This window comes from Anser anser (genome assembly GCF_964211835.1).
Source record: "Anser anser genome assembly, chromosome: 1".
Taxonomy (NCBI): Eukaryota; Metazoa; Chordata; class Aves; order Anseriformes; family Anatidae; genus Anser; species Anser anser.
This window is the reverse complement of record NC_139720.1, coordinates 53,543,661-53,564,854: the sequence shown is the minus strand read 5'-3', so window position 1 is coordinate 53,564,854 and position 21,194 is coordinate 53,543,661. Positions and strand designations below refer to the sequence as shown.

Genomic DNA, 21,194 nt, shown 5'->3' with positions numbered 1-21,194 from the left:
CATTGAATACTTCACAATGATTGTTTACAAGATCTAAGCTATGCATACTTTGATTGAAGATTTGCCAAGATTTTAAACTCAAAAGGGTTGTAAAGTGAGCCAGCTGTGTGCCCTGGCAGCAAGGAACCTTCTCGTCATCTGCAATGGCAGCAGTGCAACCAGGAGGTTGAGGGGAGAGATCCTTCTCTTCATTCAGCTCTCACAACAGCACTCTGGAGTGCTGTGTTTGTGGCTCCCTGGCACAAAAAGGGACACTGACAGACTGAAGCAGGTCCAGTAAGGAGAGGCTAAGAGAGAGGGGTCTCTTCAGCCTTAAAAAGAGAGACCTTACTGCTGTCACCTGCTGCTTAAATGGTAGGGTGTAGAAAAGATGGGGTCAAATTCTTCTCAGAGGTGCACAGTGGAAAGATAAGAAGCAAAATACACAAGTTGCAGCATGTGAAAGAAACTATTTTCCTAGAAGAGTGGTCAAGCACTGGAACAGGTTGCTCAGGGAGGCTGCACATACTTAACCCTTGGACATATTCAAACTTGGCTGGACAAAATCCTGAGCAACCTTATCTGCCTGAAGCTGCTTGAGTAGAAGGTTGGACTAGATGATCTGCAGTTTTCTTCTGCAAAAAAATGATTCTAAATTCAAAAGATTACAAGTACATTCAAAGTAATTGTTTCAAATACAGAGAAAGGGTCTCAAAACTACACAAAATATCTATGTATACTGACAAAAAGAATAAAGTAGAAATAAAAATGCCAACCACATGCCGTAGGTAAAATATCTACTTCATTGCCTCATTCCCACTGAGAACAGATAATCTGTTTGTCTAAAATTTTACGTAATACTAGAACAGTAGAATAAATAAAAGAAACACCAACATATGTCATTAATATTTTGAAAATACACAGATTTCCACTTTGAATCTCTTTGTTACAAAATTGAAAATTAGGTCAGTCTGTAAATTCCACGGCTAATTTAAAGTATTAGAATCTAAAGCAAATCCTTCTTAATCATCTTAAAATGTCAAACAAATAAGTGTATTCTGAACATCTGTCATATCATATCTGAGCCAGATGTATTATAATCTTGCAGCTACTGAGGAATCCTGTAGAATTTTTCCTCCACTAGTTCATAATATGATACAAACTACATGGAACTGAATATCTCCAGTGTATAGACACTATATATATATAGACACTATATATATAGATATATATAAAATCATTTACACTGATAGAGATATAACTTTCTTAGAAAAGTTTTGAGCTGGAAAACAAATTGCTTGCAACCAGTGTTTCATATAAAGCTTGGAGCCATACTCAGAGGGCAAATTTCTGTCAAGAGATAAATTGTCCACAGTTAATCAAAAGTTCAGGAATTACATATATTCATTAAAGACATTATTCATAAGACACTAAACAGAAGAATTGGTGAGAGAATTGGCAGTTGCTCCTAGTTGTGTCATTTGCTTTTCAATGACACTCATGGAAAGGTGGGTTAACAGACACGCCAGTGGTGCTGAGCCTGGTGCTGTCCCATGCAATGACACGTCACAACTCACTCCAAGGCTGGAGCAGATCTATGTCACTTTTCAGCTATGCTCTTAACCCCTGGCTGGTTTGGATGTTGGCACGATCCCTTCCTAAATCAAGAGCCCAGAAATTGTTACATACCAGCACTAAGAGGTTATCCAGTGTTGAACAGGTCTCTCGTATAGTGTTGCAGCTCCTTTTGTAACAACTTTCTAAATTATGTCATGTCCCCTAACATGGGATTTGTTAAAAGGAGATTGGAAAGGAAAATTACACTGCATCCCCAACCTAATAGGCTGTCTAGCAGAATGAGTCCCAGTTATCACATTCACAGGATGGAAGTACAGAGTGGGAGTTAAAAAAGTTTCTTTTCAATCTTAGTATTTAATTTTAAAGCTATTTTTTTTTTCCTGTTATGTGATTTCTGTTAAATTTATGAACTGGACAAAGATGTAGCTAGCTTCTGAATGTAGAGATAAATGTATAACTAGCTCAGTCTGTCCTAAAAGGAAATTGCAGACTTTTCCTACTTCTCCACAGAATTGGAAGCCAGTCTATAAGTAGCTATGCAAATCTTTAAAGAATATATCAGTATTTGAAGCTCAAGAAATACTCAGATGCTTAAGTGCCTAAAAAAATTTCAGAAACCAAGTTCTGTGAAACAGAAACCACATGCAGTAAGTGAAGAGTGGCATTTTCTAGGCCTTCCACTAAATTTCCGTGTCTACAAATTGCCCTGAAAAAGTGATGTCTTTTTTCCTCACCTTCAGTTTGGTGAGGGAGTACCATAAAGTGTCTTAATGATTTCCAAAAACAGCTTCTTCAGCTCTGTAATGGGGTAGACACGTCACATCCCTAAGGAAACAATGCCAGGATTAAGTTGGTCTTCTAAAAAATTTCTCAGCTGTCTGGCTTAATATAGAGAGATTTGCAAAAGATAGAGAGAGGTCTGCAAAAGAGTGCAGTTGGGCTTGCTGAAGGGAATTCAGACCGCTACTAGTGCCCTTTAATAGAATAAGCATAGCTCAAATGAAAATGTGCACACAAATAAGCAAAAAATTGGCTTGGTCTCTTCCCTACCATAATCCCACGGTATGCGGAGTGTATTACTGATTATCATGACCTGACACAGTGAAAAGAGACTAGCAAAATGAAGTCAGACATCAGTAGCAGGCTCAGGAGTAATGTTCAGCACCTACATCTTGTTAATGTGTGGGCAAAGCTTTATTGAAGCCAATGTGCTATCTGAAAAATGTGCTGCATTGTGAAGGCTTTTTCCTGTTTAAAACTAAAGGCAGTGGAAACCAACGGGTAGATATCTGTATAGCTGAAAATATAAAACAAACGTGAATTTGGAAAACTGCATTTCTCTTCAGTAAAAGACAGGCTTGGAGTGGCACAGCAGAGTGTGCAAAAACAAACAAACCAAAAAAAATGGTTGTATGAGGTATAGACTGTCTCAGGAAGCTAATTTAATCTTAATATGAGGCACAGACATCTGTCAAGCCTGTAAAATTGGAAACAGATGCACGCTCTAAAAAATCCACTGTAGGATGAACAGCTGGCTTACGTGACATTGCTCCAAACACACAAAAGGAAAAGCAAAAGGTAATCAAATAAATGAAATGGGTGGATTCGGAACAAGGAAAAATCTTACTTTCCAACATAGCTGAGAAAAGCATAAACTTGATAGAAATGAGATAAAATGGAAAATTCCATGGGTTGTAAGGCATTTCATTAACACCAAGATTATTTCTCCACCAGTGGAAATATTAAGGCAAGCCTCAGATAAAAGCGTGTTTTTTTTCAAAAAGCTACTATGGTGAGATTCAAAATAGGTTTGTAATGCCTCCATTAAATAAAACGTATACAATGCCCTGAAGCTTTTTTCATATGCTCAAGTGAAAAAGACCAAAATAAATAAATAAATAAAAATAGGTTAGGGTGGCTCAGGACCAAGGAGTTTATTAAAAAAATCACTAATTTGGATCTCCACATGTCTAATTTACTAAATTTCCATCCCATGCTGGTTATGTTTACTTCCATGCATTCATATGCACTGATTTTCCTACTTTACGGTCTTAGAGAAAACAGAATATTTTGGATCCATTCTATAAATGGACCATGCAATTTTTCATTTCTTTTACGTCTTACCTCTAAATAAGTCATGGAGCAGACATACAGACAGGTCCAGTTACCAGGACATAATGTTCATTAAAAAACAATATTCCATTTCTGTTAATTTGCTTCAAAAAGTAAGGTTGGGAATAAATAAATAAATAAATAAATAAATAAATAAGCTCATATGATTCTACTCAGTGACTGAAATTTTTGAATTCGGGGGACATGCAGGTTCTGTGGTACATCCTCATTTGTTTTCACCTTGACATTATGCTAACCTTTCATTCTTCCACAGATTCTTGATTTGTGTTTACCTCAAAGTTGTCTGCTACTCTTTCAGCCATGTGTTAGTGTGCATAAAATTTGGCCTGCTTATTCCAGTTACTTCAGCTAAGCTAAAATAGGTATTTCTTTGTCCCATTGCTAAATATATCTGACATTTCATAACTTTTGCATGTTTTATTCCATAATTTTAATTACCTTCTTTAAGTCAGAATTCCATGTGTAATAATTATATTCAGCAGCTGAAATTCATGTTAACAATTTAGGTAACCATTATAATACCACCGTAAAGCAATAATTCTATGGGTTGTATAAGAATGTAATGTAAAAGCAAGTCCGTAAAGCAATAATTCTATGGGTTGTATAAGAATGTAATGTAAAAGCAAGTCCGTAAAGCAATAATTCTATGGGTTGTATAAGAATGTAATGTAAAAGCAAGTCCTTGTTTTTACCACTGAGTGCTCTCTAAAGATTTTATTACTGCATATTTGCTCGGGCACCTGTGCTTGGATGTCATCCTACAGCATTGCTACCCGGAGCTCCTAAAAAATAAAGGAGTATTGGCAGACAAACTGAAGTTGATAGTTTTTTACACTGTAGTTTGTGAAAGGATAGTACAATAAAAGCAAGCCTTTCCTCAGTAGACCTAAAGTTTATACTAGAGTCTGCAGCTCCTCCAGGAACATTCTATAACTCAAAACATTTTGAAGAAAAAACAAAACATTATATAGTATTCCACAGAGCAATAATCTTTGCTAAAACTAAATTAAGATTTAAAGTACATCTTAATAATTAATAGGTTAAAAATATGACAAATATGCTGTAATTATGCAAAAGGTAGCATTAGAAAGCCCCAAATCTCATAAGTTTACACACAGTTGTTACTTACTCTGAGATGGATTAACTCCGTGATGGGGAAAGTGTTTCTAAAATCCATTGTTGTGTTTTGTTATTTGTTTGTTTAAATTCATTTAATCAACGTCATAACTATTTACAGAAGACGTAAATAATTGATTTAAGATATATGCTATCATTAGATAAAAGATTTATGGAAACTGGATGCTTTATCAAACGTTGATATAATGATTTTTTTCTTATACAAATTCTGTCTTTGGATATATCTTTTTGTCTAAAGATATATTAATTAATAACTTGTAAAAGAATAGTGACAAGGAAGGGTGGTGCCTAGTGCCAGGACAAGAGGCAAGGGGCACAAACTGGAACACAGGAGGTTCCACCTGAACATCAGGAGGCACCACTTTCCTGTGCAGCTGATGGAGCACTGGAACAGGCTGCCCAAAGAGATTGTGGACTGTCCCTCCCTGGAGATATTCAAAAGTCTCTGAACATGGTCCTGGGCAATCTAGGTGGCCCTAGTAGAGGTCCCTTCCAACCTAAACCATTCTGTGATTATGTGAAATCACACATGAAATATCAATTGCTCAGGTGTATAAAAATCATATCAAAGTACTTAATGTTTTGTTTTGATTTTATAATTCAGCATTCAGTTCTGCTCATTGTAACTCAGAACTAACTTCTGGTATCTTTTCTCTTATAACTTTATTTTTAATATATTTTCTCATCTGCTTTTTGCAATCAGCTTTAAGGCATCAGGACTGGGTATATCTACAGTTCACCGTTGTCTCCCTTCCCTGAGGTTCATACCCAGCAGCTCGTTGATGTGAAATACATGGGTAGTCCTGGGAACCAAACCCACATAACTCTCTCTTTTGGGATGAATCAACCATCCTGGATCAAGGGAGTCAAGCTCTGTCTCTTCCCCTTCTTCTGGCTTAACAAAGGTCTTTCCTGCAACTTACGACTTTCCACAGGGAGGCTGAAGCATCCTTTCCCTGTCTCTTCCTTCCGTGGTTATGGTGCTTCATCAGAAGTGGAAAAATATGGATTCAAATTCCTGAAGCTCAGAGGTTATAAAATCAAAGTGCATTTTGCTGCAGCCTCTAGAGCACAGTAGTTATAGACAAGGAGCAAAAAAAATTAGATGAGCCCGTTTGCTAGTCTTTCCCGCAGGAGACTCATATGCTACTCGTAATTGCAGTACTGCAGTTTTTCTGATTCCCAGGCCTTATTTACCAGATTAACAGAACCAGAGAAAAACCGTGGAAGTGATCTGGAGGTGTAAATGAGGCTGTAATGTGGCAGGGACGTTTGGGGTGGAAAGGGCAGAAGACTCCCCATAGAAATTCCTCCTGCCAGCCACCAAAATGCCAGCCTCCTGCTAGGTGCCCAGAGGGAACTGGGGAGGGAAGGAAAAGCAAGAAGCAAGCTCAGCACCTTCATCCCTCCCACTCCATTAATATCAGGATATTTTCGTGCCCACAGCTGCGTTACTATACTTGCTCTTTCTTGTGTTGAGTCTAGTGAGAGTTACATCTCCCAGGACATGGGGAATTTGTCATGTACAATCAGCAGGGGCATCAAAAATGGAAGTATCCTGATTTGACAAACCACAGAGCTTAAACTACTCGGTTTTCAAAAAGAAATGTAAACAAGATGTCACATAGCTAATTTTCAGGCTAGACCTCAGCTCTAAATAATTTTCCTTTACAAAAATTTATCTTCACAGTAAAGGGGAAGGACATTTTCCAACAAATACCTTTATTCCTTACATATTATTTTCTTCACTACAGATTTCACTCACAAAATCCACACTATGTTTTGACATCTGTATCAGTGAAGATCTTTATAACAGTATTAGCAACACTAAGTATCAGACACATCTGTGGGAAAGTATAGAACAGTATTTCCTGGTTTACGGTTATCAGGAAGTATGTATCATTTTAAGTTGCAAGTTCTCTTTCTGTTGTCCTAAATATTGATTATCATCAAACTGAAATACTGATATATATCCTTAGTACACATACAGATGCTATCAATTTGCTAAATGAAGGAAATACATGACTGTCTTCTTCAACAAGTACCTGTGTGCACCTGTCTCCAGACTCCTTTCATATATCTATATTTACAGTTTTGTATCTGTTCTGGTTTTGGTTGGGATAGAGTTCATTTTCGCTATAATAGTTGGTATGGTGCTGTGTTTTGGATTTGTGATAAAAACAGTGGTGATAATGCACTGATATTTCAGTTGTTACAGAGAAGTGCTTGCACAGTGCCAAGGACTTTTCAGCTTCTCACACTGCCCTGCCTGTGAGGAGGCTGAGGGTGCACAAATTGCTGGGAGGAGACACAGCCAGGACAGCTGACCACAACCAACCAAAGGGATATACCATACCATATGGCATTGTGCTTACCAATAAATGCTGAGGGACAGAGGGCGTAGGTGGGGACACTTGTAGTGATGGTGTTTCCCTTCCAAATTAACTATTATGCATCATGATCCCTGCTTTCCTGGAAGTGGCTGAACACCTGCCTGCTTATTGGAAGTAGCAAATTAATTCCTTGTTTTGTTATGCTTGCATGCACAGCTTTTGCTTTACCTAGTAAGCTCTCTTTATCTCAACTCGTGAGTTCTCACACTTTTACCTTTCCAATTCTCTACCCCATTCTACTGTGAGGGAGAGAGTGACTGTGCAGGGCTCAGCTGCCTACTCGGGTTACACCACAACTCTTGCTTTCAAATTATGTTGTACATTTAAAGTACTTTTCATGTAGTTGTTAGGACTTGTTGGTACTCACAGAATGAGTAATCCTCAAGAAAAGTCCCCACATAGCTTAACCATTCAAACCACTGACTAGAAGGTTTGATATTTGCAGGGGGGAAGGGCAAACAGAAAATGGAGTGGAATGAGAATTATACCACATAGCAATAAACATGGATGCAAGTATCAAGATTATGCCTAGATTATGCTCATGTATATATATATATATATGAATATACACACATATGTTTATATGTAAATATGGATGTATATATGTATATACATGCATACAGTCCCACTTTCTATGAATTAAAAAGTTGATGTACTATTCATGCAAGAATATAATCATTCTAGAGTTTAAATTAATGGCTTTAGTAATTAAAGGGCTGTTATGGTTGAACATTCTTACATTTAACCATACAGAACACATTTAAGAAAAAAAAAAAAATCTGTGGAAGGTAACGAAAGCTACTACTACATGGAAACAACCATAATATGCAAGGAATCTTTGATTTTCTGTGTGATAACATCCTTTGTCTTCGGTTGAACCAACCTTCAATTCATGCTTGACCCATTTTTGAAAGAATTTCACATCATAGTATATTTAAAAGTGCTACAGCCCTGAAAGGCATTTTTAACTGCAAAAACTGTATCACAAGACATTTCTATAGTATTATAAAAATATTAATAAAATGTTGTTTTTATAAATAAACAACATGAAGCTAAATGTTTGTCACTTATCTACAGTATTTTTACCCTATAGAATTTGGCATCTTTTTTGCATTTTGACAATCATTCAGATTCCGTGAGAGTAGAGAATAGGTTTACTGCAATAGCTAAGACCACTTCTGCCTTACACATGTAAACATCCTTGTAAAAAACATAGGGAATATCAATTCATTGCACTGAAGTGCTGATGAGAGCTTTAAAATGTCTGATTATGCTTTTGTCAAGGTCAATCTTTTGTTATCTTATAGAGAATGCTAAATTTAACGTTTCATGTCACAGCTGTGTACTTCTGAATGTATTGCAGCGTCTGCTTTGCACAAACGCTTTGCCAAGTGCAAGCAACCTGTCACACAAAGAGCAGCACAAAGGAATAAGCATGCCTTTCATTTCCCATCTAGCTGAATCTGCATTCTGCTTACCTGTCTTCAGTTCAGCCAGCTTCTCTTTTAAGTTATTTTCTAAAGCAAATTGGTTCAATTCCAGGTTTTCTGATGAGAACATTTTAGGATGAGATGTTTTTACTTAAGTTGGAAATTCATTTTTCTATTAAAAACAAGAGCAGGCATTGAAGCATTTTGTCTTTCCTCTATTTACAAATTTTTCAGTTTGAATTATCCATTTCTGAAAGAGAGATATAGAAAACATGGACTCTTGATACTAATAAATATTTCACATCACTATTGGTTTTATGTTAACCAAAATTTCCTTTGCTCCATTTCTCTTTTTAACTGCATTACTCCTGGTTGGGTAACAAAAATAAAAATGCCTTTGAAGTGTGAGTATAATATTGCTCCATATTATTGCTCTAAAATATTAAGTAAATATTTTTAAATATCATAGATTGACTCAAAGAATATTCCTGTAATATATTCACTTCTGTGATCTTTTAATGCGAGAAGTTCAGATGTTTAACCCCTATGAAGCATACTGAGCAACTATCCAAAGCTTGCTTGCAGTTGCAAACCAAATCAACAGAGGTTATGTAAACATGGAGCAACTTTTGATTTTACTTAGTAACTTTTCATTAATGGTTGGTCATATTAATAATAAGAAGTAGCTCAGCTCCCCTACTCCCAATCTGCACTTGGAAGCATAGACAAAAGTTATCTTGTTATAAACTGTATTTACTTGAAACCGTGTTTGTGATTTCTACTTTCCAAACTGAGGGGTGAATTAACACAACTTTCATTTAAATGAGTGACTAATCGATCAATTAGCCTTCCTTACAGCTACCAGTAACATGATGTGTGTTTTAACATTTAAGTTAACAGAATCAAGTAAGCACACTGAGATAAAGACCAGAAAAGTCACGACTGAATAGGTTATTACTCTACAAGTTTTCAGTTTGGAAGGAAAAGTAGTGAGACCCTTTTTTGCCAGCATAGGTTGCTCAGGCACAGTATGTGGTACAAAGTGTATTTCATTTTCATGAAGAGATTCTCGGTATCTTATTTTAGGATATCAGTTTGGGTTTTCATAAGAGCCACTAATTTTCACGAAGTTTAATCTGGGATGTAAGGACTGTCTTTAACAAATCACTCATGAAGAGTTTTCCCAAGTCACGTCAGTGGCATTTTTGATAGTCTCAACAGGGGGAACAAGCTGGAACATGCCTATCTCCTAAGACTTCCTCCATCAGCTTCGATGAAGACTTCTGCAATGGAGATTCACTGCAGGCTGCAGGGGCTGTGAGCTGGGGCCTGTGCCACCTCTGCTAAGCCTGGCTTTTGTTTGTGGTGGAAACCACAAACCTGGGATGACAGATGCTGTCCTCGCTGCGCAAAGACATTTGATCAGACATATTTTAGGCCTGATTTAGTGTGTCTGCTATATATGTTAGCCAACATGTATATTAGCGAGCTACCCACTATTTGAGCCACCAGCTCATTTAGCAGCCTGCAAGCAAATCGGCCTAAAAAGCTAAATTTTGAAAGTTCTCAGAGAAAAAAAGCCCCCATCTCTGAGCTTCCTCATGTGAACTCTAAGATCTCTTAATTTTTGTCTTGTGATTAAAAGAACATTAAATTTAAAATGGTAAAGCTAACAGTATCAAATTTATTAGAATTTTTAAAATACGTATCATAGAGAAAGTCAAATTATTTTGATTTTCTTCCAGATATAGACAATAGAAACTAAGCAAGAGCTACACAATAACTTAAACCAAATCCTGACAGTATTTTGTGTCTGTCCTATTCCCTGATATAAATATTTCAGATGAAGAATTAAATGCAAAATAAATACTGTCTATATCTTCATTTCAGAGCTTTCAGAATTGCAGATTGGATAGAATTTGTTCCCATCCAACTTTAATAGGCTTTAATAGCCAACTGAATAGGCTCCTAAGTTTCTCTATAACATGCTAAAATGGATAAATCCTCCCTAATGTTAACCATCAGAAAGTATGGTCCTAATTATATGTATGTGTATACATACATACATACATACATACATATATATATAAAACTACCAGGCTTTTTTCTAGACTCTTAGATAGTAAATGAGAGGAATAGGTACTTCTGAAGGACAATTAATCTCATCCTAAGATACGTAAGATATATTGCCCTCTGGAGGTGTTCTTATGCTTCATGGCAAAAAGTTTTCGATTTTTCAAATTACTGGAAGACTAACTGGAATTAGTTTGGGCTTGATGAAGCATGAACCTCCTACAGTGTGTTTTGAAATTCTCTTTTAATAAACATATACATATTATATGTATTAAATGCAATGACTTTCATATCATCTTAAGCAATTCATTGGTGGCTGATTTGAGGCTGTGGTAAAAAAGCTTTTTCTTGAAATGTTTGCATTTTGCAGTGTGCCACATTGTCATACAGCATGAAAGCTTCATCACAATAACAAAGTTCAATGGAGAAAGCATTTAGTATATGTTCTTCCATATCATTAGCTAATCATAATTCAGTAATTTAATTGTCTATGGTCTCATGGGGTAAAAGTGAAACAGTAACAAAAATAGCCTTCTGGTGACAGTATGGATTAACTGATGTTAAAGAACAGAAAACTTACCTTCTTACAGAACAGAAGTTCTAAAAATATGGAAACTGTACCACTAGTAACTTCAAAAGTATTACTTCTTACCTAAGTATATTTCTTACATAAGTCCTGTGCCCACTGAACTTAAAACCATAAAGCAGGAGCTTCATCAGTAGTATGCATATGCACGTGTAGATTTACCTTATATTCATTTTTCAGGAGCAGCCATCATATTCTGTGACCTTTGTTGCCATTCTTTAGATCACAATTCATGGATCCAATGAATTCTACACACAAAATAAAACTTTTTTTACGTAAGTTGCGAGAAGAAATTTAAAAAAAAAAAAAAAGAAATCTTCCTCCTGACAAAGTGATGTTACAATAAAAATGAGAGCAGTGATGGACATTTATTTTAATGCTATATGATTAAGCAATCCCAGAAACTGTGACAAAAATGAAAACCGTAACTAGCAGTTTCCGAGATAACTGTTATTTCATTTCAATGCAGTCTGAGTCCTATGCATGACGGAACTGCCTTACCACGCTTGCCGGAAAAGCTGAAGGGACCATTCCAACATAGCTGAAATGAATACTGATGAAAATTATAAAAGCTCTCTGTTTAAAGATCCAAAGTAATTTACATGTACATTCAATAGTCATTAAAAAATTCAGGTAAAGATTTAGTTTTAATTAACACTGGTGAAATAGTCAGGACCTTATTAGTATGTCAGGGGAATATTACTGGAAGGGTAATGCCTCTATCTAGAAGTCATGAGCAGATAAAACCTTATTATAATTAACCAGTTCTTTCTTTGTATTAACCCAACAACATTACAGTAAGTAATGACATTGTTGACAGAGTAATATGGAGCTGCATTGGTGACACAATCTCATTAATATTTCTTTATTTAACTTCTAAAACAACATAGCTGCTTGTTTTCATCTAAGCAGGTATACACAACCTTTATATTATACATGGAATATGCATGTATATATATATATGTACACATGCTATACAATTTGGCATGCAACATTTGCCTTATTTTTTATGATTAATAAACATGTTTAGTGAAATAAAGGAAACGTTATTCTGAAAAAGAAATTCTGCAAGCAAAAGAAATCATTAAGACTCATTAAATCATTAAGAAATCATTTTTGTTTAGTGCCAAAACCAGCAGAGGAACTGCAGGGATTTTTTAGTATCCTCAGAATTTCCAGATAGACTCTGTGTAGCTTCATGGTAGAGGTGTTAGGAAATTAAAGAACTGTGAAGTGCCACTAAGAAGTGGAAATGCTAAGGAATTGATGGATAAAATTACTTTTTAGTACCTCAGCCTTGTCCCATGTAAAAGATTTAAAGATTGAGGGGACTCCTATTGGTATGTTGAAGATAATAGGTCCCCAGAGACAGATTTTATGATTCTTTTACAAAATGGTCCAATTTCATGGTCTTCTTATTACACTTAAATGAAAAATGTCTGTTACGTTACATTAATAAAATTACAGGCTGCTGTGTAAAATCCATCCCTTTGTCTATCTTCAGTAACACATTAAGTTCATTTCAGAACTGCTTTAAGTGCCTATTTTGATTTAGACTATTTTATTTATTTTAGAAGATGTTTAGGTAAAATGAAATGTGTTCAAGATAATTCGTTTAATGTCTTTTTCCATGCCTGGAATAATCTGTTTGGTCACAGAGAATTATACAGCTTTTTGTTGTATTATATATCAACATGTTAGTCAGCTAATTTCCTGTTCTAGAGTATTTGAAATGACATATTTAACATGTTCTATATTTGCTAGTTCTGTGTTTAGACTTTGTGTAAAACAAAGCAGTAAATCCATTAAGAAGATGATTGTAATTATATGCAGGTAAAAACATGGCTTTAATTTACTGGTGAAGACACATGCCATGCACATTGGAAGATATACTGCACATTTATTTATGAAGTACATATTAATGTACATACTATTGGTGTGATAAGAAACTTTGTATTAAAAAATGCTTACAATAATCCTTTAAATCAACATCTGTGGAGCCTAAGTTTACCATCATTAGTACAAAGAATTATAAATGTACATTTCTATATATGTTTCTAAGCTTGCATCCTACATAAAATTTACAACATAACTTCTTCCTGAGTTTGCAGGTATGCCAAGCTTATAGGCATGCACACACTATATACACCTATTTGCATAGTTAATGTATTAAATCTTAGAATCATCAAGGCTGAAAAGGATCTTCAAGACCATCAAGTCCAGCCATCAACCTGATCTACTGAGTCCCATCACTAAACCATGTCCCCTAGTGCCACAATGAATGCATATGTATATGGCACCCATGTAAGTGAAGTTGCAGATCATGGGTTTTTAATTTCATAGCACACATGTAGTACCCTTTAAAGGAAAACTCAGATGAATAACTGCAGTTTCTAAATGCCCACCATTGTCTAATAATAGCTTGAAGTTACAGAGTGGGACTACACAATAAAACTGACAGTGAGGTTGCTGGGAGACTACCCTAAAATAGTGCATTGTGTTAGCCAAGGAACAACAGGTGTCTGCCATGGGATGGGAACACTGTCTCTGAAAACAATTAACTTGTGCAATGATGACCAGAAAATCAAAAGCCCTCTTTGTCACATTATGCTTATTGTCAGCTGCTCTCTATGCTGGTCCTTCACAGCCTCCTAATGGATTTTGTATCTTGTCAACAGCCTGAGTTCATATGGTTTTTTGTTTTCACAGAAACTGTATTTGTTCCTTACATGAATAATTCCTGGAATTCTAGTACATTAGATGAACAGGAAAATACATTTAATATTTCAATTGAAAGCTTTTTTTTTCAGATTCTATAAAATATGGATAAGAATTTTATGACTACAGTTGTTTCCCAAGAAAATTTCCACACAGATACAAAGCCATTTTCTTCTGCAAATGTCTTCCTAAATTTTCTACAAGTCTTAAGCTTCATGAAATTTATGCAGTAAGATACATATTTGGACAAAAATATGCCTAAAGGTAAGCCTTCATGTTTGTCTGAATTCAGTAAAATTGCGTATTAATTTTATTGACAGGATAGTAATACTGGTCATGCTGTAAAGCTACTGAGGAAGCAGAATGTCTATTGACAATTTATTCTTTGAGCTTCTGATGGATTGTGAAGGATGAGTATTTCCAGATCATAGTCTGGAAATGACACAAACGGTATGCCTGGTACTGAAAAGTAAATAGAATAAAAGAATGTAGGGGTTTCAGTTACAAAGATGCATTCAGGTAGATTACGATTTACTGCACAAGATGCAGGAAGGAGGTAGCATCATCTATTCGGCAGCAATTGTGTTTATATCATTCTATACTTCTTCCAACCCTTACCACTCTGCCTCCTCATTGTTCCTCAATGTAGTGTACACAGTGCATCTTGTATTGCTTTAACTCTAATGATATGCACAAAGAAATACATTCCTCCTTGCTTTCATCACAGACACAACTCCACTTATATTAAAATAACTACCGTGGCATTGTTTACTGCCTTATCTGAACTGTTATACTAATACATAAAGGATCTATTAATGCAAGTACATTATTAAATATACAAAAGCAATAAATATTTCCAGTAGTTAAATGGTCCAAAATTACTACACAGACAAAGCCAAACCTCAGGAATTGCTCTGGATTAGTGCCTGACTGCAAGGAAGAGGCAGTACCTCCTGCTTCTCCACTAGAAAGTGAAAGAAGCCATAGGTTTCCAGCTCTGTGGGCTGGTTGTGTGGCACAGTTTGTATCAATGCAGACAATTTTTTTTTTGACCCTAAACAGGTTGGCTTCCTACACATTGCCCAGTAGCCCGAGCTGCCCTCCAAACATGTCCAAAACAGTGCCAGGCATTGCTGGCAGGCCTGGGTAGAGCCAGGCTGGGCAGTGCTGAACTGCACAGGTGAGAACAGGTCATCATCCACACCTGCGCCACAGTCCTGCTTAGTTTGAACTGAAACTAGCATGAGCCTCACTTACTACCACAGAGGAGCCAACAGTTACAAAAGCTTACACACAAAATTGCATTTGTACAATTAAAATCACTTCAAAAATCATATAATTCATCTTTATGTGAAGTTTTTAAAATCAATACAACCTAAATGAAAAGGATTTAGGAAAGTTTCACATTGCTTTATTTTGACTATCCAGCTTAAGGGCAAAATTATGTGCTCAGAACTAAGCAGTGTAACTTGTTTAAAGTGTCAGAGCAGGGGATTGCATTGATTTAAACTAACTCTATTTAAGAACAAACAAGCACAATGACCCTATGCAGGGGTGACCTTAGATTCTTAACTCCCTACATAAAGGACCAAGCTTTTTTTTTTTTTCCCCCCCCCTCCATTCTGAGCACTCACCACTTCCTTGCACATCAAATAAAGTAATAATGATTGGAACCTGACATGTTGCTATTCCTACACCTGCCTTCAGAGATGTGGTGCCAGCTGCAGCTGAAAAGAGCGTTACCCTGTTCCCTTCACTGTACACGTAAGGACAAACCAGATTCCTCACATGTCCTCATACTTCAATTTTAATTTTCTTTCCAGCGTGTGGTTCATCTGAAATTGTGTCTTTGGGAGTCCCTCAGGCTGGATGTTATTTTTCCCTCTTTTAAGGGTGATTTAGCTCTGTGATGCACAGCACTCTGTTATGTCCTTGCACAAACTGACCAATATGACCAGGCAGAACTAACAGGGCAATGACTAGTAAGCCTGGAAATTCCTAATACAAAACCAATGCAGACATCACCCTAATTTCCAGAAGGTGTAAACAGAAGAGACTGCAAGAAGGAATAAGAGTTTCATAAATGAAAATTCTTTTGTATATTGCTTTAATCATTGATTTAATCATTTAATCTATTGTTTTAATCCAAATTTCTCCTCTTAAATAGCAAGAAAACAACTTTTGTTGAATTACTTACTTAGCAGCAGTGATAATAGGTTAAACAAGCATTGATTATCTTTCCCTAATGATAAATTATTGCATATATGCTAGGATTTGCAATGCTTACACCTCATTCAGACCTAATGTTATAAAAGCCCACATCTTTTAAAGCTTAAATGAAAATTGTACTAGGTATACTGAATAATTGATAAAATGATTAAGTGAAAAAAATGTCTTGCATTCCTTCACATACACTGAAAACCCATACTTCTGTGGATATTAGAAAATGCAGACAACAATGCTGCAATTAAGCACTGCAATGAAAAAGAAATCACAGTATGCAGTTTAGAAAACAAAAGTGTGGGTTGAGAGAGCAACACTGCCTCTGCTCCAGAGGAAATTATGCTCAAAGTATCCTTGCTGCCTCCTTGAATCTTTCTCTTCCATATACACATAGATACACTCTCATATCCCAGGCTATATAGAGAGATTGAGACATTTTTGAGACATTTTTGAAAGCGCCAAAATAAATAAGGCCTGAAAACAACAAGATCCATTTTCTGCAACATTTTTAAGGCATTTCTGCCCCTTTCCACCTGTCACGACTGCTTCAGGATGCTGCTACCTCAGGGACCACAGAACAAGTTTGTGGGGTTAAAATCATCTTTCTCAACCAAACTTTAAATCCAAACCAGCTGACTAAGTTGACTGAAACAGCTAAGCAAAACCTCATTTTTAACTTTCCTTAATAATATTTTGGCTTTGAAGAGGGGTTTTTGGAAGGCAGAAGGAATGAAACATCTTTAATACAGTACTGTCACTTAAAAATTGCATGTGGAGCTCTATTGCAGTCCTCTCTTAAAACACGCACAGTTCAGAATCAACTCTTAGAGGCGTTTAGTCAGCAGGAGGTGAAACTTTTCAAAGTGCTATTAGGCATCCATCAACATTTGCAGATTATTAAGTACCTTTTAAAAATATATACTGTTGTAGTATTGGAAGTAAATTACACTTAAGCTCCCCACTCAAGAATTGTTGAAAATTTTAGTTTTGGTATAATAACTTATGAATAGTCAGGTATCTTCTGCTTATTTAAGATGGTTTTATATCAGGGATGCTTTTTATTGGCAAATGTGATTTTGCTGGCTAAGTAGAACTTATCCATTCAAATTATGGAGTCAAGTCTTTGTCCCACAGAAGTCAGCAAATGTTAGACTTGCACCATAAATCTGTCATTTTTAAAATTATGGCACTAACATTGAATAGTCTCTAATGTCCAGCTTACCCTCATGAAAAAAAATGTATACTTCTGCAATAAAACTCTTCTTTCAAAGCGTTACTTTTCATAACCTTAAGAATCTTTCAAATGTGGATATATTTACTGATGAAAAAAATAATTAAGTATTGTTATTGGTAGTGGTTATACAAAATGAAATACATCTAAAATTTAAGGAAAACACCCATCAGTTATTTTGATAGTATCTTAATAGGTTTTAAACTCACTCAGGATATCTAATATTTTGGTACAGTGGTGGGAAGCAACTCACAAGTTCTGCTGGACTTATTTGTTACACAGGGTTATGGAGTTGTACAGGAATCAGGTGAGGGGATGGTGTGGTTGCCATCCCTGCTTTGCAGGGTGCACTGGAGAGGTCTGAGCCTCCTACAGGAGCACATGTTGGCCATTCCTGACATACTGTGATGCTTCTGGGAGGGCAGCTCGTCAGGAATACACTGCAAGGTATCGGCGGTGTAACCCTTAACCCTCTTACGTTCCTATTGCTCCACATGTCCTTGCTCTTCGTCCCCCCAGTTCACATGGTGTCCAGCTTGTCAGGATGCTGCTGGCCTGGTGATTGCAGCCAGCATCCTCCATCAGCCACACTGTTACCATGCAGGACGCGAGTCCCTAAGTCACCAGCTGCTGGTGTGCATAATACCCTCACTTGTTTGTGATGAGTAAGGAGTGATTCGGTGTCCCCTGCCACCTCTCTGAGCCGGCAGTGCAGCCCAGAGTGAATTGCTTAGGGCCAGCCCCTGGGGTCCACAGTGTCATGAGCATCCGATAACAGGACCCTGGTAAGTGTCCATCTCCTGGCCTGCTCCTGGAAGGTAGGGATGGATCATGGTGCATTGGAGATCCCAGCAGCCTTCCAAAAGGAACAGTACAGCCAAACCTGCCTGGGCCACAGCTGCCTACCTCAGCATGGCATTGAGAGGAAAGAGCCTGCCATCATTGCAACCATAAGATACGGCCTATGTTCTGTAGAGGAATATAAAATTGTGTTAAATAAAACATGTTCTTAGATAGCTGACATAAGTAATTGGAATATATCAAAAAGGCATCGTACTTTTAGTCAGAAAAAAATATTCTATGCCCTATGTTTAGACAAGAATGTTTAATCATATAATGTATTTCCATGTGGTTTGCTATTAGTGATGTCAAAAATGAATTGCTGGAGAAAGCAAGCAATTCCCTCTTTTATTTGACAACTTTGAATTAGTTAGTTTCTCTGCTTAAGAAAATTAAGAATAAATTCCTCAGCATCCATATATACTCTTTGTTAACTACCCACTGGCAATACTTTGGTAGCTACTTCTGTTCATAGTGACACACTAGAGTGAATTATGAACTTTTTGCAGTTCTATTCTGCAATCATCTTAAAATCATCTTCATAGTCTTCCACAAGCCTGTGCTTCAGGTGTTTCCTCAATTTATGAAATTTATGAGTCTGAAGAACTTTCTGAACACTTAACCCATATATTTGTCTACATTTTGATTTAAAATGTTGTGAGGAACCACATACAGTTCTTTAAATATTCTGGCTCTGAGATGTTTAAAGAAAATTTGTTGATTCCACTGACTAAAGAAATTCTGTTTTTTCAGAGTTGGCAGAATGTACCAGAACACTGGGAATAAAAATATTATTTTTATAAATACATTTTTCTTTAATCTTAGAAAGCACTTGGTGCTGGTGTTTGAATGAATATGCTTTCCTCCCGATTCACTGTTTTGTTTAACATATGACCTGCAACACACTAACTATAAGTGTCAATATATAATATGTATAGAAACTCTTTTTGATGTCTAGCTTAGAACATACAGTCATATCCAGACATAAAAAATATGCATGATTGCCCCCAAAAGCTGTTAAGTCTTGTTCAGAGGAAGAAACAAACTGAAAAGCTTTTCAATGGCATCATTCTATCGTTCTATTTTTGTATTAGAGTTGCTTGTACAACTGCGTTTTATATTTATCCTTGCTCTAGCTCATATAATTTCCAAACAAATTCCTTTGTGGTTAGGAATAGTATTGCAGTCATCACTCACAAGCCAACAGTGCAAGTTTCCACATCACAACATTCTTTCTTAATGGGTTGCAGATGGAATACAATGCAATAAATTAATTATGAGACATTACTTTTGGGAGTAGAACCCAAAGTTTCCCAAATAACTCCATTAGCTGGAGCCATCAATGTGTCTTTGTAATATTCAATTAATGCAGACTTCCTTTTATTCTGTTTCCTCTTTTCTGTCAGTGTAATTGATAACCACTACACTTTGTAGTTAGATATACTCCTTCTTTATCTATTGTGTATTTTGCATCATCCTTGCAGTTCTTTTAGAGTATGGAAGCAATTAAAATCAGAAATAACTAAAAGCATGAATATCTACATAAGTTTTGTTAGCATTCAGGGTAGTCTGAAAATCTTTTGTCTGTGGTGCTGTTCTTCCTTGTTCTTTGTGGAGGACAGGACGCACGTCTTCACAGTTGTTGCTGCATGCACAGGCTTACCTGGCTTACCCAAGAGGACTGAACTGCTTCATGATGTTTGCCACTGTGTTCCTGCAGCTTTCATCCATATAAAGCACCTTACTCCACAGAGCACAGATTTATTTATTTTTTACCAAGCAAGCTCTGAAATTTAATTCGTCAAACACCAATTAACTAACTCTTCTATGCTTAAAACAAAATAAATTTTACCTACCTTTTTCCTTCTTGAGTGAGAGTATCTTCTTTGTCTAGCAATAGAAATGTCTCTCACATTAGTGGAATTTATTTAAGTGATTGTATATGACATCTCTAAAGGTAAGAGCATTTACTGCAATTAAAAAAAAATTAGGCAAACTATTCTTAAGACTCACCAGATCATAAGATGTGTTCCTTAAACTGTCAGAAGGCTATCACATGATAGTGCATTTCTCTTTCTTGCAATAGAAAGAACCTGGATAGGCAATTTGGGCAGAAAAACTAACTTTTAAATAGCTGAAATTACATGCAGTTCCCTCTCCTTTCTGTTCAAAGATATAAATCCAAAGTGTACTGAAGCTAATGCACTTGCAGCTGTGAAAAGTACCTGCATGGCAAGGGATTACAAAGAGAAAAAAACAGGCAGTCACTCCATAATGTTTGGCGCAGACTCAAGAATCCATCTAAATAGGAAGACCTGCAATATTGCAGACTCAAATGACATTGAATTGAGTAGTATTTTATATTTACGGATTCTGTGGACTCACTGCAGACTTTTGATCTGACAAAATACATGCAACCAGAGAACAAGAATCTCTGTTTCTTAGACTTTGTTGCTGCTTTATTGGTACTGCAAACTACATTTCACACCATCCTAGTTTTGAATAGGTTTTTATTGTATACATACTTTTTTTTTTTTCTTTTGGCAGTTGACCCTTTGTAATTAACAGTAAATTCCTGCTAACTAGCATCTCAACTTCATTAACTCAGCTGGAATTAATGCTATCTCTCTGTTACTTAACCTGAACCTCCTCCTACTAGCACAAAAGTAAGATTAGTTTCATTAACTGGATTTATTACATACCGAAAACAAAAGGCAAAGTTTATTTCATTTTGCAATTATGTGAGTATAATAGAAATTATTTTATAGAGAAACATACTGAATATCTATCACACAAAATGCAATTTTGTAGAAAATGGAAAACTGTAGAAAAGGTGAGCTAATTTTCAGGTTCCAGTAAAGCCTGCATGGGAA

At 36.2% G+C, this 21,194-nt stretch overlaps 1 long non-coding RNA gene across 1 annotated transcript; it reads right to left on the bottom strand.

The window, feature by feature from the left end:
* Nucleotides 1–730: 730 nt before the first annotated feature.
* Nucleotides 731–20,458, bottom strand: LOC310889220. The gene is made up of 5 exons (XR_014576466.1): nucleotides 20,335–20,458; nucleotides 11,472–11,557; nucleotides 8,699–8,900; nucleotides 2,292–2,382; nucleotides 731–1,329 (listed from the first exon to the last, which is right to left on the bottom strand). It is a non-coding gene; the product is annotated as an uncharacterized lncRNA (long non-coding RNA).
* Between the last annotated feature and the right edge of the window lie 736 nt (nucleotides 20,459–21,194).